The sequence below is a fragment of the Oncorhynchus keta genome, chromosome 1 (assembly GCF_023373465.1).
Source record: "Oncorhynchus keta strain PuntledgeMale-10-30-2019 chromosome 1, Oket_V2, whole genome shotgun sequence".
Lineage (NCBI taxonomy): Eukaryota > Metazoa > Chordata > Actinopteri > Salmoniformes > Salmonidae > Oncorhynchus > Oncorhynchus keta.
The window spans coordinates 12,828,087-12,855,964 of record NC_068421.1 but is presented as its reverse complement, the minus strand read 5'-3'; the positions used below and the strand labels follow the sequence as shown (position 1 = coordinate 12,855,964).

At 39.9% G+C, this 27,878-nt stretch overlaps 2 long non-coding RNA genes across 3 annotated transcripts; both read left to right on the top strand.

Moving 5' to 3' along the window:
• The first annotated feature begins 614 nt into the window (after nt 1-614).
• Nucleotides 615-7,519, top strand: LOC127931866 (uncharacterized). Of its 2 annotated transcripts, none has more exons than XR_008143860.1 (3): nt 615-693; nt 1,294-1,425; nt 7,402-7,519. It is a non-coding gene; the product is annotated as an uncharacterized LOC127931866 (long non-coding RNA). The 2 variants fall into 2 exon arrangements; XR_008143425.1 differs by lacking the exons at nt 615-693; nt 7,402-7,519 and adding exons at nt 3,271-3,306; nt 5,864-5,905 and having other exon boundaries at nt 1,180-1,425.
• Nucleotides 7,520-20,988: 13,469 nt separating this feature from the next.
• Nucleotides 20,989-25,107, top strand: LOC127921848 (uncharacterized). Its single transcript, XR_008109793.1, has 4 exons — nt 20,989-21,051; nt 21,664-21,759; nt 23,751-23,840; nt 25,029-25,107. It is a non-coding gene; the product is annotated as an uncharacterized LOC127921848 (long non-coding RNA).
• Nucleotides 25,108-27,878: the final 2,771 nt, after the last annotated feature.

The following is a 27,878-nucleotide window of genomic DNA, read 5'->3' as shown; positions in this document are numbered from 1 at the left end:
CATCCATTATAACAGTAGGACAAGGTAACACATCCATTATAACAGTAGGACAAGGTAACACATCCATTAAAACAGTAGGACAAGGTAACACATCCATTAAAACAGTAGGACAAGGTAACAGATCCATTTAAACAGTAGGACTGGGACAAGGTAACACATCCATTATAACAGTAGGACTGGGACAAGGTAACACATCCATTATAACAGTAGGACTGGGACAAGGTAACACATCCATTAAAACAGTAGGACTGGGACAAGGTAACACATCCATTATAACAGTAGGACAAGGTAACACATCCATTATAACAGTAGGACTGGGACAAGGTAACACATCCATTATAACAGTGGGACAAGGTAACACATCCATTATAACAGTAGGACTGGGACAAGGTAACACATCCATTATAACAGTAGGACAATGGTAACACATCCATTTAAACAGTAGGACTGGGACAAGGTAACACATCCATTATAACAGTAGGACTGGGACAAGGTAACACATCCATTATAACAGTAGGACACAAGGTAACACATCCATTATAACAGTAGGACAAGGTAACACATCCATTATAACAGTAGAACAGGGACAAGGTAACACATCCATTATAACAGTAGGACTGGGACAAGGTAACACATCCATTATAACAGTAGGACTGGGACAAGGTAACACATCCATTATAACAGTAGGACAAGGTAACACATCCATTATAACAGTAGGACTGGGACAAGGTAACACATCCATTATAACAGTAGGACCGGGACAAGGTAACACATCCATTATAACAGTAGGACTAGGACAAGGTAACACATCCATTATAACAGTAGGACAAGGTAACACATCCATTATAACAGTAGGACTGGGACAAGGTAACACATCCATTATAACAGTAGGACAAGGTAACACATCCATTATAACAGTCGGACTAGGACAAGGTAACACATCCATTATAACAGTAGGACAAGGTAACACATCCATTTAAACAGTATGACTGGGACAAGGTAGCACATCCATTATAACAGTAGGACCGGGACAAGGTAACACATCCATTATAACAGTAGGACTGGGACAAGGAAACACATCCATTATACCAGTAGGACTGGGACAAGGTAACACATCCATTATAACAGTAGGACTGGGACAAGGTAACACATCCATTTAAACAGTAGGACAAGGTAACACATCCATTAAAACAGTAGGACAAGGTAACACATCCATTAAAACAGTAGGACAAGGTAACACATCCATTATAACAGTAGGACAAGGTAACACATCCATTATAACAGTAGGACAAGGTAACACATCCATTAAAACAGTAGGACAAGGTAACACATCCATTAAAACAGTAGGACAAGGTAACACATCCATTATAACAGTAGGACTGGGACAAGGTAACACATCCATTATAACAGTAGGACTGGGACAAGGTAACACATCCATTATAACAGTAGGACAATGTAACACATCCATTTAAACAGTAGGACTGGGACAAGGTAACACATCCATTATAACAGTAGGACAAGGTAACACATCCATGAAAACAGTAGGACAAGGTAACACATCCATTTAAACAGTAGGACTGGGACAAGGTAACACATCTATTATAACAGTAGGACTGGGACAAGGTAACAGATCCATTATAACAGTAGGACTGGGACAAGGTAACACATCCATTATAACAGTAGGACAAGGTAACACATCCATTATAACAGTAGGACAATGTAACACATCCATTTAAACAGTAGGACTGGGACAAGGTAACACATCCATTATAACAGTAGGACAAGGTAACACATCCATTTAAACAGTAGGACTGGGACAAGGTAACACATCTATTATAACAGTAGGACTGGGACAAGGTTACAGATCCATTATAACAGTAGGACTGGGACAAGGTAACACATCCATTATAACAGTAGGACTGGGACAAGGTAACACATCCATTATAACAGTAGGACAGGGACAAGGTAACACATCCATTATAACAGTAGGACTGGGACAAGGTAACACATCCATTAAAACAGTAGGACAAGGTAACACATCCATTTAAACAGTAGGACTGGGACAAGGTAACACATCCATTATAACAGTAGGACTGGGACAAGGTAACACATCCATTATAACAGTAGACTGGGACAAGGTAACACATCCATTATAACAGTAGGACTGGGACAAGGTAACACATCCATTATAACAGTAGGACTGGGACAAGGTAACACATCCCTTATAACAGTAGGACTGGGACAAGGTAGCACATCCATTATAACAGTAGGACTGGGACAAGGTAACACATCCATTAAACAGTAGGACTGGGACAAGGTAACACATCCATTATAACAGTAGGACAATGTAACACATCCATTTAAACAGTAGGACTGGGACAAGGTAACACATCCATTATAACAGTAGACTGGGACAAGGTAGCACATCCATTATAACAGTAGGACCGGGACAAGGTAACACATCAATTAAAACAGTAGGACAAGGTAACACATCCATTATAACAGTAGGACAAGGTAACACATCCATTATAACAGTAGGACTGGGACAAGGTAACACATCCATTAAAACAGTAGGACAAGGTAACACATCCATTAAAACAGTAGGACAAGGTAACACATCCATTAAAACAGTAGGACAAGGTAACACATCCATTCTAACAGTAGGACAAGGTAGCACATCCATTATAACAGTAGGACTGGGACAAGGTAACACATCCATTATAACAGTAGGACTGGGACAAGGTAACACATCCATTATAACAGTAGGACTGGGACAAGGTAACACATCCATTTAAACAGTAGGACTGGGACAAGGTAACACATCCATTATAACAGTAGGACTGGGACAAGGTAACACATCCATTAAAACAGTAGGACAAGGAACAAGGTCCATTAAAACAGTAGGACTGGGACAAGGTAACACATCCCTTATAACAGTAGGACTGGGACAAGGTAACACATCCATTAAAACAGTAGGACAAGGTAACACATCCATTATAACAGTAGGACTGGGACAAGGTAACAGATCCATTATAACAGTAGGACAAGGTAACACATCCATTTAAACAGTAGGACACAAGGTAACACATCCATTATAACAGTAGGACAAGGTAACACATCCATGAAAACAGTAGGACAAGGTAACACATCCATTAAAACAGTAGGACCATAACACATCCATTAAAACAGTAGGACAAGGTAACACATCCATTATAACAGTAGGACTGGGACAAGGTAACACATCCATTATAACAGTAGGACTGGGACAAGGTAACACATCCATTATAACAGTAGGACTGGGACAAGGTAACACATCCATTATAACAGTAGGACAATGTAACACATCCATTATAACAGTAGGACTGGGACAGGTAACACATCCATTATAACAGTAGGACTGGGACAAGGTAACACATCCATTATAACAGTAGGACAAGGTAACACATCCATTATAACAGTAGGACAAGGTAACAGGGACAAGGTAACACATCCATTATAACAGTAGGACTGGGACAAGGTAACACATCCATTATAACAGTAGGACTGGGACAAGGTAACACATCCATTATAACAGTAGGACAAGGTAACACATCCATTATAACAGTAGGACACAAGGTAACACATCCATTATAACAGTAGGACCGGGACAAGGTAACACATCCATTATAACAGTAGGACTAGGACAAGGTAACACATCCATTATAACAGTAGGACAAGGTAACACATCCATTATAACAGTAGGACTGGGACAAGGTAACACATCCATTATAACAGTAGGACAAGGTAACACATCCATTATAACAGTAGGACTAGGACAAGGTAACACATCCATTATAACAGTAGGACAAGGTAACACATCCATTTAAACAGTATGACTGGGACAAGGTAGCACATCCATTATAACAGTAGGACCGGGACAGGTAACACATCCATTATAACAGTAGGACTGGGACAAGGTAACACATCCATTATACCAGTAGGACTGGGACAAGGTAACACATCCATTATAACAGTAGGACTGGGACAAGGTAACAAATCCATTTAAACAGTAGGACAAGGTAACACATCCATTATAACAGTAGGACAAGGTAACACATCCATTATAACAGTAGGACAAGGTAACACATCCATTATAACAGTAGGACAAGGTAACACATCCATTATAACAGTAGGACTGGGACAAGGTAACACATCCATTATAACAGTAGGACAAGGTAACACATCCATGAAAACAGTAGGACAAGGTAACATATCCATTTAAACAGTAGGACTGGGACAAGGTAACACATCTATTATAACAGTAGGACTGGGACAAGGTAACAGATCCATTATAACAGTAGGACAAGGTAACACATCCACTTAAACAGTAGGACTGGGACAAGGTAACACATCCATTATAACAGTAGGACAAGGTAACACATCCATGAAAACAGTAGGACAAGGTAACACATCCATTTAAACAGTAGGACTGGGACAAGGTAACACATCTATTATAACAGTAGGACTGGGACAAGGTAACAGATCCATTATAACAGTAGGACAGGGACAAGGTAACACATCCATTTAAACAGTAGGACTGGGACAAGGTAACACATCCATTTAAACAGTAGGACAGGGACAAGGTAACACATCCATTATAACAGTAGGACAAGGTAACACATCCATGAAAACAGTAGGACAAGGTAACACATCCATTTAAACAGTAGGACTGGGACAAGGTAACACATCTATTATAACAGTAGGACTGGGACAAGGTAACAGATCCATTTAAACAGTAGGACTGGGACAAGGTAACACATCCATTATAACAGTAGGACTGGGACAAGGTAACACATCCATTATAACAGTAGGACTGGGACAAGGTAACACATCCATTATAACAGTAGGACTGGGACAAGGTAACACATCCATTAAAACAGTAGGACAAGGTAACACATCCATTAAAACAGTAGGACTGGGACAATGTAACACATCCATTATAACAGTAGGACTGGGACAAGGTAACACATCCATTATAACAGTAGAACTGGGACAAGGTAACACATCCATTTAAACAGTAGGACTGGGACAAGGTAACACATCCATTATAACAGTAGGACTGGGACAAGGTAACACATCCATTATAACAGTAGGACTGGGACAAGGTAGCACATCCATTATAACAGTAGAACTGGGACAAGGTAACACATCCATTAAACAGTAGGACTGGGACAAGGTAACACATCCATTATAACAGTAGGACAATGTAACACATCCATTTAAACAGTAGGACTGGGACAAGGTAACACATCCATTATAACAGTATGACTGGGACAAGGTAGCACATCCATTATAACAGTAGGACCGGGACAAGGTAACACATCCATTATAACAGTAGGACTGGGACAAGGTAACACATCCATTATAACAGTAGGACTGGGACAAGGTAACACATCCATTATAACAGTAGGACTGGGACAAGGTAACAGATCCATTTAAACAGTAGGACAAGGTAACACATCCATTATAACAGTAGGACAAGGTAACACATCCATTATAACAGTAGGACAAGGTAACACATCCATTATAACAGTAGGACAAGGTAACACATCCATTATAACAGTAGGACTGGGACAAGGTAACACATCCATTATAACAGTAGGACTGGGACAAGGTAACACATCCATTATAACAGTAGGACTGGGACAAGGTAACAGATCCATTTAAACAGTAGGACTGGGACAAGGTAACACATCCATTATAACAGTAGGACTGGGACAAGGTAACACATCCATTAAAACAGTAGGACAAGGTAACACATCCATTAAAACAGTAGGACTGGGACAAGGTAACACATCCCTTATAACAGTAGGACTGGGACAAGGTAACACATCCATTAAAACAGTAGGACAAGGTAACACATCCATTATAACAGTAGGACTGGGACAAGGTAACAGATCCATTATAACAGTAGGACAAGGTAACACATCCATTTAAACAGTAGGACAGGGACAAGGTAACACATCCATTATAACAGTAGGACAAGGTAACACATCCATGAAAACAGTAGGACAAGGTAACACATCCATTTAAACAGTAGGACTGGGACAAGGTAACACATCTATTATAACAGTAGGACTGGGACAAGGTAACAGATCCATTTAAACAGTAGGACTGGGACAAGGTAACACATCCATTATAACAGTAGGACTGGGACAAGGTAACACATCCATTATAACAGTAGGACTGGGACAAGGTAACACATCCATTAAAACAGTAGGACAAGGTAACACATCCATTAAAACAGTAGGACAAGGTAACACATCCATTATAACAGTAGGACAAGGTAACACATCCATTATAACAGTAGGACTGGGACAAGGTAACACATCCATTATAACAGTAGGACTGGGACAAGGTAACACATCCATTATAACAGTAGGACAATGTAACACATCCATTTAAACAGTAGGACTGGGACAAGGTAACACATCCATTATAACAGTAGGACTGGGACAAGGTAACACATCCATTATAACAGTAGGACTGGGACAAGGTAACACATCCATTATAACAGTAGGACAAGGTAACACATCCATTATAACAGTAGAACAGGGACAAGGTAACACATCCATTATAACAGTAGGACTGGGACAAGGTAACACATCCATTATAACAGTAGGACTGGGACAAGGTAACACATCCATTATAACAGTAGGACAAGGTAACACATCCATTATAACAGTAGGACTGGGACAAGGTAACACATCCATTATAACAGTAGGACACAAGGTAACACATCCATTATAACAGTAGGACTAGGACAAGGTAACACATCCATTATAACAGTAGGACAAGGTAACACATCCATTATAACAGTAGGACTGGGACAAGGTAACACATCCATTATAACAGTAGGACAAGGTAACACATCCATTATAACAGTAGGACTAGGACAAGGTAACACATCCATTATAACAGTAGGACAAGGTAACACATCCATTTAAACAGTATGACTGGGACAAGGTAGCACATCCATTATAACAGTAGGACAAGGACAAGGTAACACATCCATTATAACAGTAGGACTGGGACAAGGAAACACATCCATTATACCAGTAGGACTGGGACAAGGTAACACATCCATTATAACAGTAGGACTGGGACAAGGTAACACATCCATTAAAACAGTAGGACAAGGTAACACATCCATTATAACAGTAGGACAAGGTAACACATCCATTATAACAGTAGGACAAGGTAACACATCCATTATAACAGTAGGACAAGGTAACACATCCATTAAAACAGTAGGACAAGGTAACACATCCATTATAACAGTAGGACAAGGTAACACATCCATTATAACAGTAGGACTGGGACAAGGTAACACATCCATTATAACAGTAGGACTGGGACAAGGTAACACATCCATTATAACAGTAGGACTGGGACAAGGTAACACATCCATTAAAACAGTAGGACAAGGTAACACATCCATTAAAACAGTAGGACAAGGTAACACATCCATTATAACAGTAGGACAAGGTAACACATCCATTATAACAGTAGGACAATGTAACACATCCATTTAAACAGTAGGACTGGGACAAGGTAACACATCCATTATAACAGTAGGACAAGGTAACACATCCATTATAACAGTAGGACTGGGACAAGGTAACACATCCATTATAACAGTAGGACAATGTAACACATCCATTTAAACAGTAGGACTGGGACAAGGTAACACATCCATTATAACAGTAGGACTGGGACAAGGTAACACATCCATTGTAACAGTGGGACAAGGTAACACATCCATTATAACAGTAGGACTGGGACAAGGTAACACATCCATTATAACAGTAGGACTGGGACAAGGTAACACATCCATTATAACAGTAGGACTGGGACAAGGTAACACATCCATTATAACAGTAGGACTGGGACAAGGTAACACATCCATTATAACAGTAGGACAAGGTAACACATCCATTATAACAGTAGGACTGGGACAAGGTAACACATCCATTATAACAGTAGGACACAAGGTAACACATCCATTATAACAGTAGGACTAGGACAAGGTAACACATCCATTATAACAGTAGGACAAGGTAACACATCCATTATAACAGTAGGACTGGGACAAGGTAACACATCCATTATAACAGTAGGACAAGGTAACACATCCATTATAACAGTAGGACTAGGACAAGGTAACACATCCATTATAACAGTAGGACAAGGTAACACATCCATTTAAACAGTATGACTGGGACAAGGTAGCACATCCATTATAACAGTAGGACCGGGACAAGGTAACACATCCATTATAACAGTAGGACTGGGACAGGAAACACATCCATTATACCAGTAGGACTGGGACAAGGTAACACATCCATTATAACAGTAGGACTGGGACAAGGTAACAGATCCATTTAAACAGTAGGACAAGGTAACACATCCATTATAACAGTAGGACAAGGTAACACATCCATTATAACAGTAGGACAAGGTAACACATCCATTATAACAGTAGGACTGGGACAAGGTAACACATCCATTATAACAGTAGGACTGGGACAAGGTAACAGATCCATTTAAACAGTAGGACTGGGACAAGGTAACACATCCATTATAACAGTAGGACTGGGACAAGGTAACACATCCATTAAAACAGTAGGACAAGGTAACACATCAATTAAAACAGTAGGACTGGGACAAGGTAACACATCCCTTATAACAGTAGGACACAAGGTAGCACATCCATTATAACAGTAGAACTGGGACAAGGTAACACATCCATTATAACAGTAGGACTGGGACAAGGTAACACATCCATTATAACAGTAGGACAATGTAACACATCCATTTAAACAGTAGGACTGGGACAAGGTAACACATCCATGAAAACAGTAGGACAAGGTAACACATCCATTTAAACAGTAGGACTGGGACAAGGTAACACATCTATTATAACAGTAGGACTGGGACAAGGTGACAGATCCATTATAACAGTAGGACTGGGACAAGGTAACACATCCATTATAACAGTAGGACAAGGTAACACATCCATTATAACAGTAGGACAATGTAACACATCCATTATAACAGTAGGACTGGGACAAGGTAACACATCCATTATAACAGTAGGACTGGGACAAGGTAACACATCCATTATAACAGTAGGACAAGGTAACACATCCATTATAACAGTAGGACTGGGACAAGGTAACACATCCATTATAACAGTAGGACACAAGGTAACACATCCATTATAACAGTAGGACTAGGACAAGGTAACACATCCATTATAACAGTAGGACAAGGTAACACATCCATTATAACAGTAGGACTGGGACAAGGTAACACATCCATTATAACAGTAGGACAAGGTAACACATCCATTATAACAGTAGGACTAGGACAAGGTAACACATCCATTATAACAGTAGGACAAGGTAACACATCCATTTAAACAGTATGACTGGGACAAGTTAGCACATCCATTATAACAGTAGGACACAAGGTAACACATCCATTATAACAGTAGGACTGGGACAAGGTAACACATCCATTATACCAGTAGGACTGGGACAAGGTAACACATCCATTATAACAGTAGGACTGGGACAAGGTAACAGATCCATTTAAACAGTAGGACAAGGTAACACATCCATTATAACAGTAGGACAAGGTAACACATCCATTATAACAGTAGGACAAGGTAACACATCCATTATAACAGTAGGATAAGGTAACACATCCATTATGACAGTAGGACAAGGTAACACATCCATTATAACAGTAGGACTGGGACAAGGTAACACATCCATTATAACAGTAGGACTGGGACAAGGTAACACATCCATTATAACAGTAGGACTGGGACAAGGTAACAGATCCATTTAAACAGTAGGACTGGGACAAGGTAACACATCCATTATAACAGTAGGACTGGGACAAGGTAACACATCCATTAAAACAGTAGGACAAGGTAACACATCAATTAAAACAGTAGGACTGGGACAAGGTAACACATCCATTATAACAGTAGGACTGGGACAAGGTAGCACATCCATTATAACAGTAGAACTGGGACAAGGTAACACATCCATTTAAACAGTAGGACTGGGACAAGGTAACACATCCATTATAACAGTAGGACAATGTAACACATCCATTTAAACAGTAGGACTGGGACAAGGTAACACATCCATTATAACAGTAGGACTGGGACAAGGTAACACATCCATTATAACAGTAGGACTGGGACAAGGTAACACATCCATTATAACAGTAGGACAAGGTAACACATCCATTATAACACTAGGACTGGGACAAGGTAACACATCCATTATAACAGTAGGACACAAGGTAACAGATCCATTATAACAGTAGGACAAGGTAACACATCCATTATAAACAGTAGGACTGGGACAAGGTAACACATCCATTATAACAGGGACAGGACTGGGACAAGGTAACACATCCATTATAACAGTAGGACTAGGACAAGGTAACACATCCATTATAACAGTAGGACTGGGACAAGGTAACACATCCATTATAACAGTAGGACTGGGACAAGGTAACACATCCATTATAACAGTAGGACTGGGACAAGGTAACACATCCATTATAACAGTAGGACTAGGACAAGGTAACACATCCATTATAACAGTAGGACAAGGTAACACATCCATTATAACAGTAGGACACAAGGTAACACATCCATTATAACAGTAGGACAAGGTAACACATCCATTATAACAGTCGGACTAGGACAAGGTAACACATCCATTATAACAGTAGGACAAGGTAACACATCCATTTAAACAGTATGACTGGGACAAGGTAGCACATCCATTATAACAGTAGGACCGGGACAAGGTAACACATCCATTATAACAGTAGGACTGGGACAAGGAAACACATCCATTATACCAGTAGGACTGGGACAAGGTAACACATCCATTATAACAGTAGGACTGGGACAAGGTAACAGATCCATTTAAACAGTAGGACAAGGTAACACATCCATTATAACAGTAGGACAAGGTAACACATCCATTATAACAGTAGGACAAGGTAACACATCCATTATAACAGTAGGACAAGGTAACACATCCATTATAACAGTAGGACAAGGTAACACATCCATTATAACAGTAGGACTGGGACAAGGTAACACATCCATTAAACAGTAGGACTGGGACAAGGTAACACATCCATTATAACAGTAGGACTGGGACAAGGTAACAGATCCATTTAAACAGTAGGACTGGGACAAGGTAACACATCCATTATAACAGTAGGACTGGGACAAGGTAACACATCCATTAAAACAGTAGGACAAGGTAACACATCCATTAAAACAGTAGGACTGGGACAAGGTAACACATCCCTTATAACAGTAGGACTGGGACAAGGTAGCACATCCATTATAACAGTAGGACTGGGACAAGGTAACACATCCATTATAACAGTAGGACAAGGTAACACATCCATTATAACAGTAGGACAAGGTAACACATCCATTATAACAGTAGGACAAGGTAACACATCCATTATAACAGTAGGACAAGGTAACACATCCATTATAACAGTAGGACTGGGACAAGGTAACACATCCATTATAACAGTAGGACTGGGACAAGGTAACACATCCATTATAACAGTAGGACTGGGACAAGGTAACACATCCATTATAACAGTAGGACTGGGACAAGGTAACACATCCATTATAACAGTAGGACTGGGACAAGGTAACACATCCATTATAACAGTAGGACTGGGACAAGGTAACACATCCATTATAACAGTAGGACTGGGACAAGGTAACAGATCCATTATAACAGTAGGACTGGGACAAGGTAACAGATCCATTTAAACAGTAGGACTGGGACAAGGTAACAGATCCATTATAACAGTAGGACAAGGTAACACATCCATTATAACAGTAGGACAGGGACAAGGTAACACATCCATTATAACAGTAGGACTGGGACAAGGTAACACATCCATTATAACAGTAGGACTGGGACAAGGTAACACATCCATTATAACAGTAGGACTGGGACAAGGTAACACATCCATTATAACAGTAGGACTGGGACAAGGTAACACATCCATTTAAACAGTAACACAAGGTAACAGATCCATTATAACAGTAGGACTGGGACAAGGTAACACATCCATTTAAACAGTAGGACTGGGACAAGGTAACACATCCATTATAACAGTAGGACTGGGACAAGGTAACACATCCATTATAACAGTAGGACTGGGACAAGGTAGCACATCCATTATAACAGTAGAACTGGGACAAGGTAACACATCCATTATAACAGTAGGACAATGTAACACATCCATTTAAACAGTAGGACTGGGACAAGGTAACACATCCATTATAACAGTAGGACAAGTTAACACATCCATTTAAACAGTAGGACTGGGACAAGGTAACACATCCATTATAACAGTAGGACAAGGTAACACATCCATGAAAACGGTAGGACAAGGTAACATATCCATTTAAACAGTAGGACTGGGTCAAGGTAACACATCTATTATAACAGTAGGACTGGGACAAGGTAACAGATCCATTATAACAGTAGGACAAGGTAACACATCCATTTAAACAGTAGGACTGGGACAAGGTAACACATCCATTATAACAGTAGGACAATGTAACACATCCATTATAACAGTAGGACAAGGTAACACATCCATTTAAACAGTAGGACTGGGACAAGGTAACACATCTATTATAACAGTAGGACTGGGACAAGGTAACAGATCCATTTAAACAGTAGGACTGGGACAAGGTAACACATCCATAATAACAGGTAGGAGTTGGTAGAGCATGGCGCTAACACATCCAGGGTAGTGGGTTCGATTCCCGGGACCACCCATACGTAGAATGTATGCACACATGACTGTAAGGCTTTGGATAAACGTCCATTATAAACAGTAGGACTGGGACAAGGTAACACATCCATTATAACAGTAGGACTGGGACAAGGTAACACATCCATTATAACAGTAGGACTGGGACAAGGTAACACATCCATTATAACAGTAGAACTGGGACAAGGTAACACATCCATTTAAACAGTAGGACTGGGACAAGGTAACACATCCATTATAACAGTAGGACAAGGTAACACATCCATTATAACAGTAGGACTGGGACAAGGTAACACATCCATTATAACAGTAGGACTGGGACAAGGTAACACATCCATTATAACAGTAGGACAATGTAACACATCCATTATAACAGTAGGACAATGTAACACATCCATTATAACAGTAGGACTGGGACAAGGTAACACATCCATTATAACAGTAGGACCGGGACAAGGTAACAGATCCATTATAACAGTAGGACAAGGTAACACATCCATTATAGCAGTAGGACTGGGACAAGTTAACACATCCATTATAACAGTAGGACTGGGACAAGGTAACACATCCATTATAACAGTAGGACTGGGACAAGGTAACACATCCATTATAACAGTAGGACTGGGACAAGGTAACACATCCATTATAACAGTAGGACTGGGACAAGGTAACACATCCATTAAAACAGTAGGACTGGGACAAGGTAACACATCCATTATAACAGTAGGACTGGGACAAGGTAACAGATCCATTATAACAGTAGGACTGGGACAAGGTAACACATCCATTTAAACAGTAGGACTGGGACAAGGTAACAGATCCATTATAACAGTAGGACAAGGTAACACATCCATTATAACAGTAGGACAGGGACAAGGTAACACATCCATTATAACAGTAGGACTGGGACAAGGTAACACATCCATTATAACAGTAGCACTGGGACAATGTAACACATCCATTATAACAGTAGGACTGGGACAAGGTAACACATCCATTATAACAGTAGGACTGGGACAAGGTAACAGATCCATTTAAACAGTAGGACCGGGACAAGGTAACAGATCCATTATAACAGTAGGACTGGGACAAGGTAACACATCCATTTAAACAGTAGGACTGGGACAAGGTAACACATCCATTATAACAGTAGGACTGGGACAAGGTAACACATCCATTATAACAGTAGGACAAGGTAACACATCCATTATAACAGTAGGAGGGGACAAGGTAGCACATCCATTATAACAGTAGAACTGGGACAAGGTAACACATCCATTTAAACAGTAGGTCTGGGACAAGGTAACACATCCATTATAACAGTAGGACAAGGTAACACATCCATTTAAACAGTAGGACTGGGACAAGGTAACACATCCATTATAACAGTAGGACAAGGTAACACATCCATGAAAACAGTAGGACAAGGTAACATATCCATTTAAACAGTAGGACTGGGACAAGGTAACACATCTATTATAACAGTAGGACTGGGACAAGGTAACAGATCCATTATAACAGTAGGACAAGGTAACACATCCATTTAAACAGTAGGACTGGGACAAGGTAACACATCCATTATAACAGTAGGACAATGTAACACATCCATTATAACAGTAGGACAAGGTAACACATCCATTTAAACAGTAGGACTGGGACAAGGTAACACATCTATTATAACAGTAGGACTGGGACAAGGTAACAGATCCATTTAAACAGTAGGACTGGGACAAGGTAACACATCCATTATAACAGTAGGACTGGGACAAGGTAACACATCCATTATAACAGTAGGACTGGGACAAGGTAACACATCCATTATAACAGTAGGACTGGGACAAGGTAACACATCCATTAAAACAGTAGGACAAGGTAACACATCCATTAAAACAGTAGGACTGGGACAAGGTAACACATCCCTTATAACAGTAGGACTGGGACAAGGTAACACATCCATTAAAACAGTAGGACAAGGTAACACATCCATTAAAACAGTAGGACTGGGACAAGGTAACACATCCATTATAACAGTAGAACTGGGACAAGGTAACACATCCATTTAAACAGTAGGACTGGGACAAGGTAACACATCCATTATAACAGTAGGACAATGTAACACATCCATTAAACAGTAGGACTGGGACAAGGTAACACATCCATTATAACAGTAGGACTGGGACAAGGTAACACATCCATTAAAACAGTAGGACAAGGTAACACATCCATTAAAACAGTAGGACTGGGACAAGGTAACACATCCATTATAACAGTAGGACTGGGACAAGGTAGCACATCCATTATAACAGTAGGACAATGTAACACATCCATTTAAACAGTAGGACTGGGACAAGGTAACACATCCATTATAACAGTAGGACTGGGACAAGGTAACACATCCATTATAACAGTAGGACTGGGACAAGGTAACACATCCATTATAACAGTAGGACAAGGTAACACATCCATTATAACAGTAGGACTGGGACAAGGTAACACATCCATTATAACAGTAGGACACAAGGTAACAGATCCATTATAACAGTAGGACAAGGTAACACATCCATTATAGCAGTAGGACTGGGACAAGGTAACACATCCATTATAACAGTAGGACTGGGACAAGGTAACACATCCATTATAACAGTAGGACTGGGACAAGGTAACACATCCATTATAACAGTAGGACTGGGACAAGGTAACACATCCATTATAACAGTAGGACTGGGACAAGGTAACACATCCATTATAACAGTAGGACTGGGACAAGGTAACACATCCATTATAACAGTAGGACTGGGACAAGGTAACAGATCCATTATAACAGTAGGACTGGGACAAGGTAACCATCCATTTAAACAGTAGGACTGGGACAAGGTAACAGATCCATTATAACAGTAGGACAAGGTAACACATCCATTATAACAGTAGGACAGGGACAAGGTAACACATCCATTATAACAGTAGGACTGGGACAAGGTAACACATCCATTATAACAGTAGCACTGGGACAAGGTAACACATCCATTATAACAGTAGGACTGGGACAAGGTAACACATCCATTATAACAGTAGGACTGGGACAAGGTAACACATCCATTTAAACAGTAGGACACAAGGTAACAGATCCATTATAACAGTAGGACTGGGACAAGGTAACACATCCATTTAAACAGTAGGACTGGGACAAGGTAACACATCCATTATAACAGTAGGACTGGGACAAGGTAACACATCCATTATAACAGTAGGACAAGGTAACACATCCATTATAACAGTAGAACTGGGACAAGGTAACACATCCATTATAACAGTAGGACAATGTAACACATCCATTTAAACAGTAGGACTGGGACAAGGTAACACATCCATTATAACAGTAGGACAAGGTAACACATCCATTTAAACAGTAGGACTGGGACAAGGTAACACATCCATTATAACAGTAGGACAAGGTAACACATCCATGAAAACAGTAGGACAAGGTAACACATCCATTTAAACAGTAGGACTGGGACAAGGTAACACATCCATTATAACAGTAGGACTGGGACAAGGTAACAGATCCATTTAAACAGTAGGACTGGGACAAGGTAACACATCCATTATAACAGTAGGACTGGGACAAGGTAACACATCCATTATAACAGTAGGACTGGGACAAGGTAACACATCCATTATAACAGTAGGACTGGGACAAGGTAACACATCCATTATAACAGTAGGACAAGGTAACACATCCATTATCACAGTAGGACTGGGACAAGGTAACACATCCATTATAACAGTAGGACTGGGACAAGGTAACACATCCATTATAACAGTAGGACTGGGACAAGGTAACACATCCATTTAAACAGTAGGACTGGGACAAGGTAACACATCCATTATAACAGTAGGACAATGTAACACATCCATTTAAACAGTAGGACTGGGACAAGGTAACACATCCATTATAACAGTGGGACAAGGTAACACATCCATTATAACAGTAGGACTGGGACAAGGTAACACATCCATTATAACAGTAGGACAATGTAACACATCCATTTAAACAGTAGGACTGGGACAAGGTAACACATCCATTATAACAGTAGGACTGGGACAAGGTAACACATCCATTATAACAGTAGGACTGGGACAAGGTAACACATCCATTATAACAGTAGGACAAGGTAACACATCCATTATAACAGTAGGACTGGGACAAGGTAACACATCCATTATAACAGTAGGACAAAGGTAACACATCCATTATAACAGTAGGACTGGGACAAGGTAACAGATCCATTATAACAGTAGGACAAGGTAACACATCCATTATAGCAGTAGGACAGGGACAAGGTAACACATCCATTATAACAGTAGGACTGGGACAAGGTAACACATCCATTATAACAGTAGGACTGGGACAAGGTAACACATCCATTATAACAGTAGGACTGGGACAAGGTAACACATCCATTTAAACAGTAGGACTGGGACAAGGTAACACATCCATTATAAAAGTAGGACAATGTAACACATCCATTTAAACAGTAGGACTGGGACAAGTAACACATCCATTATAACAGGACACAAGGTAACACATCCATTATAACAGTAGGACTGGGACAAGGTAACACATCCATTATAACAGTAGGACAAGGTAACACATCCATTCTAACAGTAGGACAAGGTAGCACATCCATTATAACAGTAGGACTGGGACAAGGTAACACATCCATTATAACAGTAGGACTGGGACAAGGTAACACATCCATTATAACAGTAGGACTGGGACAAGGTAACACATCCATTAAAACAGTAGGACAAGGTAACACATCCATTATAGCAGTAGGACAAGGTAACACATCCATTATAACAGTAGGACAAGGTAGCACATCCATTATAACAGTAGGACAAGGTAACACATCCATTATAACAGTAGGACAAGGTAACACATCCATTATAACAGTAGGACAAGGTAACACATCCATTATAACAGTAGGACAAGGTAACACATCCATTAAAACAGTAGGACAAGGTAACACATCCATTATAACAGTAGGACAAGGTAACACATCCATTATAACAGTAGGACAAGGTAACACATCCATTATAACAGTAGGACTGGGACAAGGTAGCACATCCATTGTAACAGTAGGACAAGGTAACACATCCATTAAAACAGTAGGACAAGGTAACACATCCATTATAACAGTAGGACAAGGTAACACATCCATTAAAACAGTAGGACAAGGTAACACATCCATTATAACAGTAGGACAAGGTAACACATCCATTATAACAGTAGGACAAGGTAACACATCCATTATAACAGTAGGACAAGGTAACACATCCATTATAACAGTAGGACAAGGTAACACATCCATTAAAACAGTAGGACAAGGTAACACATCCATTAAAACAGTAGGACAAGGTAACACATCCATTATAACAGTAGGACAAGGTAACACATCCATTAAAACAGTAGGACAAGGTACACATCCATTAAAACAGTAGGACAAGGTAACACATCCATTATAACAGTAGGACAAGGTAACACATCCATTATAACAGTAGGACAAGGTAACACATCCATTATAACAGTAGGACAAGGTAACACATCCATTATAACAGTAGGACCGGGACAAGGTAACACATCCATTATAACAGTAGGACAAGGTAACACATCCATTATAACAGTAGGACTAGGACAAGGTAACACATCCATTATAACAGTAGGACAAGGTAACACATCCATTTAAACAGTATGACTGGGACAAGGTAGCACATCCATTATAACAGTAGGACCGGGACAAGGTAACACATCCATTATAACAGTAGGACTGGGACAAGGTAACACATCCATTATAACAGTAGGACTGGGACAAGGTAACACAGCCATTATAACAGTAGGACTGGGACAAGGTGACAGATCCATTTAAACAGTAGGACAAGGTAACACATCCATTATAACAGTAGGACAAGGTAACACATCCATTATAACAGTAGGACAAGGTAACACATCCATTATAACAGTAGGACAAGGTAACACATCCATTATAACAGTAGGACTGGGACAAGGTAACACATCCATTATAACAGTAGGACTGGGACAAGGTAACACATCCATTATAACAGTAGGACTGGGACAAGGTAACAGATCCATTTAAACAGTAGGACCGGGACAAGGTAACAGATCCATTATAACAGTAGGACTGGGACAAGGTAACACATCCATTAAAACAGTAGGACAAGGTAACACATCCATTAAAACAGTAGGACAAGGTAACAGATCCATTTAAACAGTAGGACTGGGACAAGGTAACACATCCATTATAACAGTAGGACTGGGACAAGGTAACACATCCATTATAACAGTAGGAGTGGGACAAGGTAGCACATCCATTATAACAGTAGAACTGGGACAAGGTAACACATCCATTATAACAGTAGGACAATGTAACACATCCATTTAAACAGTAGGACTGGGACAAGGTAACACATCCATTATAACAGTAGGACAAGGTAACACATCCATTTAAACAGTAGGACTGGGACAAGGTAACACATCCATTATAACAGTAGGACAAGGTAACACATCCATTTAAACAGTAGGACTGGGACAAGGTAACACATCTATTATAACAGTAGGACTGGGACAAGGTAACAGATCCATTATAACAGTAGGACTGGGACAAGGTAACACATCCATTATAACAGTAGGACTGGGACAAGGTAACACATCCATTATAACAGTAGGACTGGGACAAGGTAACACATCCATTATAACAGTAGGACTGGGACAAGGTAACACATCCATTAAAACAGTAGGACAAGGTAACACATCCATTAAAACAGTAGGACTGGGACAAGGTAACACATCCCTTTTAACAGTAGGACTGGGACAAGGTAGCACATCCATTATAACAGTAGAACTGGGACAAGGTAACACATCCATTTAAACAGTAGGACTGGGACAAGGTAACACATCCATTATAACAGTAGGACAATGTAACACATCCATTTAAACAGTAGGACTGGGACAAGGTAACACATCCATTATAACAGTAGGACTGGGACAAGGTAACACATCCATTATAACAGTAGGACTGGGACAAGGTAACACATCCATTATAACAGTAGGACAAGGTAACACATCCATTATAACAGTAGAACAGGGACAAGGTAACACATCCATTATAACAGTAGGACTGGGACAAGGTAACACATCCATTATAACAGTAGGACTGGGACAAGGTAACACATCCATTATAACAGTAGGACAAGGTAACACATCCATTATAACAGTAGGACTGGGACAAGGTAACACATCCATTATAACAGTAGGACCGGGACAAGGTAACACATCCATTATAACAGTAGGACTGGGACAAGGTAACAGATCCATTATAACAGTAGGACAAGGTAACACATCCATTATAGCAGTAGGACAGGGACAAGGTAACACATCCATTATAACAGTAGGACTGGGACAAGGTAACACATCCATTATAACAGTAGGACTGGGACAAGGTAACACATCCATTATAACAGTAGGACTGGGACAAGGAAACACATCCATTTAAACAGTAGGACTGGGACAAGGTAACACATCAATTATAAAAGTAGGACAATGTAACACATCCATTTAAACAGTAGGACTGGGACAAGGTAACACATCCATTATAACAGTAGGACTGGGACAAGGTAACACATCCATTATAACAGTAGGACTGGGACAAGGTAACACATCCATTATAACAGTAGGACAAGGTAACACATCCATTATAACAGTAGAACAGGGACAAGGTAACACATCCATTATAACAGTAGGACTGGGACAAGGTAACACATCCATTATAACAGTAGGACTGGGACAAGGTAACACATCCATTATAACAGTAGGACTGGGACAAGGTAACACATCCATTATAACAGTAGGACTGGGACAAGGTAACACATCCATTATAACAGTAGGACCGGGACAAGGTAACACATCCATTATAACAGTAGGACAAGGTAACACATCCATTATAGCAGTAGGACAAGGTAACACATCCATTAAAACAGTAGGACAAGGTAGCACATCCATTATAACAGTAGGACAACGTAACACATCCATTATAACAGTAGGACAAGGTAGCACATCCATTATAACAGTAGGACAAGGTAACACATCCATTAAAACAGTAGGACAAGGTAACACATCCATTAAAACAGTAGGACAAGGTAACACATCCATTATAACAGTAGGACAAGGTAGCACATCCATTATAACAGTAGGACTGGGACAAGGTAACACATCCATTATAACAGTAGGACTGGGACAAGGTAACACATCCATTATAACAGTAGGACAAGGTAACACATCCATTAAAACAGTAGGACAAGGTAACACATCCATTATAACAGTAGGACAAGGTAACACATCCATTAAAACAGTAGGACAAGGTAACACATCCATTATAACAGTAGGACAAGGTAACACATCCATTATAACAGTAGGACAAGGTAACACATCCATTATAACAGTAGGACAAGGTAACACATCCATTATAACAGTAGGACAAGGTAACACATCCATTAAAACAGTAGGACAAGGTAACACATCCATTATAACAGTAGGACAAGGTAACACATCCATTATAACAGTAGGACAAGGTAACACATCCATTAAAACAGTAGGACAAGGTAACACATCCATTAAAACAGTAGGACAAGGTAACACATCCATTATAACAGTAGGACAAGGTAACACATCCATTATAACAGTAGGACAAGGTAACACATCCATTATAACAGTAGGACAAGGTAACACATCCATTATAACAGTAGGACTGGGACAAGGTAACACATCCATTATAACAGTAGGACAAGGTAACACATCCATTATAACAGTAGGACTGGGACAAGGTAACACATCCATTATAACAGTAGGACAAGGTAACACATCCATTATAACAGTAGGACTAGGACAAGGTAACACATCCATTATAACAGTAGGACAAGGTCACACATCCATTTAAACAGTATGACTGGGACAAGGTAGCACATCCATTATAACAGTAGGACCGGGACAAGGTAACACATCCATTATAACAGTAGGACTGGGACAAGGAAACACATCCATTATACCAGTAGGACTGGGACAAGGTAACACAGCCATTATAACAGTAGGACTGGGACAAGGTGACAGATCCATTTAAACAGTAGGACAAGGTAACACATCCATTATAACAGTAGGACAAGGTAACACATCCATTATAACAGTAGGACAAGGTAACACATCCATTATAACAGTAGGACAAGGTAACACATCCATTATAACAGTAGGACTGGGACAAGGTAACACATCCATTATAACAGTAGGACTGGGACAAGGTAACACATCCATTATAACAGTAGGACTGGGACAAGGTAACAGATCCATTTAAACAGTAGGACCGGGACAAGGTAACAGATCCATTATAACAGTAGGACAAGGTAACACATCCATTATAGCAGTAGGACAGGGACAAGGTAACACATCCATTATAACAGTAGGACTGGGACAAGGTAACACATCCATTATAACAGTAGGACTGGGACAAGGTAACACATCCATTAAAACAGTAGGACTGGGACAAGGAAACACATCCATTATAACAGTAGGACTGGGACAAGGTAACAGATCCATTTAAACAGTAGGACTGGGACAAGGTAACAGATCCATTATAACAGTAGGACAAGGTAACACATCCATTATAGCAGTAGGACAGGGACAAGGTAACACATCCATTATAACAGTAGGACTGGGACAAGGTAACACATCCATTATAACAGTAGGACTGGGACAAGGAAACACATCCATTATAACAGTAGGACTGGGACAAGGTAACAGATCCATTTAAACAGTAGGACCGGGACAAGGTAACATATCCATTATAACAGTAGGACAATGTAACACATCCATTTAAACAGTAGGACTGGGACAAGGTAACACATCCATTATAACAGTAGGACTGGGACAAGGTAACACATCCATTATAACAGTAGGACTGGGACAAGGTAACACATCCATTATAACAGTAGGACAAGGTAACACATCCATTATAACAGTAGAACAGGGACAAGGTAACACATCCATTATAACAGTAGGACTGGGACAAGGTAACACATCCATTATAACAGTAGGACTGGGACAAGGTAACACATCCATTATAACAGTAGGACAAGGTAACACATCCATTATAACAGTAGGACTGGGACAGGTAACACATCCATTATAACAGTAGGACTGGGACAAGGTAACACATCCATTATAACAGTAGGACAAGGTAACACATCCATTATAACAGTAGAACAGGGACAAGGTAACACATCCATTATAACAGTAGGACTGGGACAAGGTAACACATCCATTATAACAGTAGGACTGGGACAAGGTAACACATCCATTATAACAGTAGGACAAGGTAACACATCCATTATAACAGTAGGACTGGGACAAGGAAACACATCCATTTAAACAGTAGGACTGGGACAAGGTAACACATCAATTATAACAGTAGGACAATGTAACACATCCATTTAAACAGTAGGACTGGGACAAGGTAACACATCCATTATAACAGTAGGACTGGGACAAGGTAACACATCCATTATAACAGTAGGACAAGGTAACACATCCATTATAACAGTAGAACAGGGACAAGGTAACACATCCATTATAACAGTAGGACTGGGACAAGGTAACACATCCATTATAACAGTAGGACTGGGACAAGGTAACACATCCATTATAACAGTAGGACTGGGACAAGGTAACACATCCATTAAAACAGTAGGACTGGGACAAGGTAACACATCCATTATAACAGTAGGACAAGGTAACACATCCATTATAACAGTAGGACAAGGTAACACATCCATTATAACAGTAGGACAAGGTAACACATCCATTATAACAGTAGGACAAGGTAGCACATCCATTATAACAGTAGGACAAGGTAACACATCCATTATAACAGTAGGACAAGGTAGCACATCCATTATAACAGTAGGACAAGGTAACACATCCATTATAACAGTAGGACAAGGTAACACATCCATTAAAACAGTAGGACAAGGTAACACATCCATTATAACAGTAGGACAAGGTAACACATCCATTATAACAGTAGGACAAGGTAACACATCCATTATAACAGTAGGACTGGGACAAGGTAGCACATCCATTATAACAGTAGGACAAGGTAACACATCCATTAAAACAGTAGGACAAGGTAACACATCCATTAAAACAGTAGGACAAGGTAACACATCCATTATAACAGTAGGACAACGTAACACATCCATTATAACAGTAGGACAAGGTAACACATGAATTATAACAGTAGGACAAGGTACCACATCCATTATAACAGTAGGACAAGGTAACACATCCATTAAAACAGTAGGACAAGGTAACACATCCATTAAAACAGTAGGACAAGGTAACACATCCATTATAACAGTAGGACAAGGTAACACATCCATTAAAACAGTAGGACAATGTAACACATCCATTAAAACAGTAGGACAAGGTAACACATCCATTATAACAGTAGGACAAGGTAACACATCCATTATAACAGTAGGACAAGGTAACACATCCATTAAAACAGTAGGACAAGGTAACACATCCATTATAACAGTAGGACAAGGTAACACATCCATTAAAACAGTAGGACAAGGTAACACATCCATTATAACAGTAGGACTGGGACAAGGTAGCACATCCATTATAACAGTAGGACAAGGTAACACATCCATTATAACAGTAGGACTAGGACAAGGTAACACATCCATTATAACAGTAGGACAAGGTAACACATCCATTTAAACAGTATGACTGGGACAAGGTAGCACATCCATTATAACAGTAGGACCGGGACAAGGTAACACATCCATTATAACAGTAGGACTGGGACAAGGAAACACATCCATTATACCAGTAGGACTGGGACAAGGTAACACAGCCATTATAACAGTAGGACTGGGACAAGGTGACAGATCCATTTAAACAGTAGGACAAGGTAACACATCCATTATAACAGTAGGACAAGGTAACACATCCATTATAACAGTAGGACAAGGTAACACATCCATTATAACAGTAGGACAAGGTAACACATCCATTATAACAGTAGGACTGGGACAAGGTAACACATCCATTATAACAGTAGGACTGGGACAAGGTAACACATCCATTATAACAGTAGGACTGGGACAAGGTAACAGATCCATTTAAACATTAGGACTGGGACAAGGTAACAGATCCATTATAACAGTAGGACAAGGTAACACATCCATTTAAACAGTAGGACTGGGACAAGGTAAACACATCCATTATAACAGTAGGAGTGGGACAAGGTAGCACATCCATTATAACAGTAGGACTGGGACAAGGTAACACATCCATTATAACAGTAGGACTGGGACAAGGAAACACATCCATTATAACAGTAGGACTGGGACAAGGTAACAGATCCATTTAAACATTAGGACTGGGACAAGGTAACAGATCCATTATAACAGTAGGACAAGGTAACACATCCATTTTAACAGTAGGACTGGGACAAGGTAAACACATCCATTATAACAGTAGGACTGGGACAAGGTAACACATCCATTATAACAGTAGGACTGGGACAAGGTAACACATCCATTATAACAGTAGGACTGGGACAAGGAAACACATCCATTTAAACAGTAGGACTGGGACAAGGTAACACATCCATTATAACAGTAGGACAATGTAACACATCCATTTAAACAGTAGGACTGGGACAAGGTAACACATCCATTATAACAGTAGGACTGGGACAAGGTAACACATCCATTATAACAGTAGGACTGGGACAAGGTAACACATCCATTATAACAGTAGGACAAGGTAACACATCCATTATAACAGTAGAACAGGGACAAGGTAACACATCCATTATAACAGTAGGACTGGGACAAGGTAACACATCCATTATAACAGTAGGACTGGGACAAGGTAACACATCCATTATAACAGTAGGACAAGGTAACACATCCATTAAAACAGTAGGACAAGGTAACACATCCATTAAAACAGTAGGACAAGGTAACACATCCATTATAACAGTAGGACTGGGACAAGGTAACACATCCATTATAACAGTAGGACTGGGACAAGGTAACACATCCATTATAACAGTAGGACCGGGACAAGGTAACACATCCATTATAACAGTAGGACAAGGTAACACATCCATTATAGCAGTAGGACAAGGTAACACATCCATTATAACAGTAGGACTGGGACAAGGTAACACATCCATTATAACAGTAGGACTGGGACAAGGTAACACATCCATTATAACAGTAGGACCGGGACAAGGTAACACATCCATTATAACAGTAGGACAAGGTAACACATCCATTATAGCAGTAGGACAAGGTAACACATCCATTATAACAGTAGGACTGGGACAAGGTAACACATCCATTATAACAGTAGGACTGGGACAAGGAAACACATCCATTTAAACAGTAGGACTGGGACAAGGTAACACATCCATTATAACAGTAGGACAATGTAACACATCCATTTAAACAGTAGGACTGGGACAAGGTAACACATCCATTATAACAGTAGGACTGGGACAAGGTAACACATCCATTATAACAGTAGGACTGGGACAAGGTAACACATCCATTATAACAGTAGGACAAGGTAACACATCCATTATAACAGTAGAACAGGGACAAGGTAACACATCCATTATAACAGTAGGACTGGGACAAGGTAACACATCCATTATAACAGTAGGACTGGGACAAGGTAACACATCCATTATAACAGTAGGACAAGGTAACACATCCATTATAACAGTAGGACTGGGACAAGGTAACACATCCATTATAACAGTAGGACAGGGACAAGGTAACACATCCATTATAACAGTAGGACTGGGACAAGGTAACACATCCATTATAACAGTAGGACTGGGACAAGGTAACACATCCATTATAACAGTAGGACCGGGACAAGGTAACACATCCATTATAACAGTAGGACAAGGTAACACATCCATTATAGCAGTAGGACAAGGTAACACATCCATTATAGCAGTAGGACAAGGTAGCACATCCATTATAACAGTAGGACAAGGTAACACATCCATTATAACAGTAGGACAAGGTAGCACATCCATTATAACAGTAGGACAAGGTAACACATCCATTATAACAGTAGGACAAGGTAACACATCCATTAAAACAGTAGGACAAGGTAACACATCCATTAAAACAGTAGGACAAGGTAACACATCCATTATAACAGTAGGACAAGGTAGCACATCCATTATAACAGTAGGACAAGGTAACACATCCATTATAACAGTAGGACAAGGTAACACATCCATTAAAACAGTAGGACAAGGTAACACATCCATTAAAACAGTAGGACAAGGTAACACATCCATTATAACAGTAGGACAAGGTAACACATCCATTAAAACAGTAGGACAAGGTAACACATCCATTATAACAGTAGGACAAGGTAACACATCCATTATAACAGTAGGACAAGGTAACACATCCATTATAACAGTAGGACAAGGTAACACATCCATTATAACAGTAGGACAAGGTAACACATCCATTAAAACAGTAGGACAAGGTAACACATCCATTATAACAGTAGGACAAGGTAACACATCCATTATAACAGTAGGACAAGGTAACACATCCATTAAAACAGTAGGACAAGGTAACACATCCATTAAAACAGTAGGACAAGGTAACACATCCATTATAACAGTAGGACAAGGTAACACATCCATTATAACAGTAGGACAAGGTAACACATCCATTATAACAGTAGGACAAGGTAACACATCCATTATAACAGTAGGACAAGGTAACACATCCATTATAACAGTAGGACAAGGTAACACATCCATTATAACAAGTAGGACAAGGTAACACATCCATTAAAACAG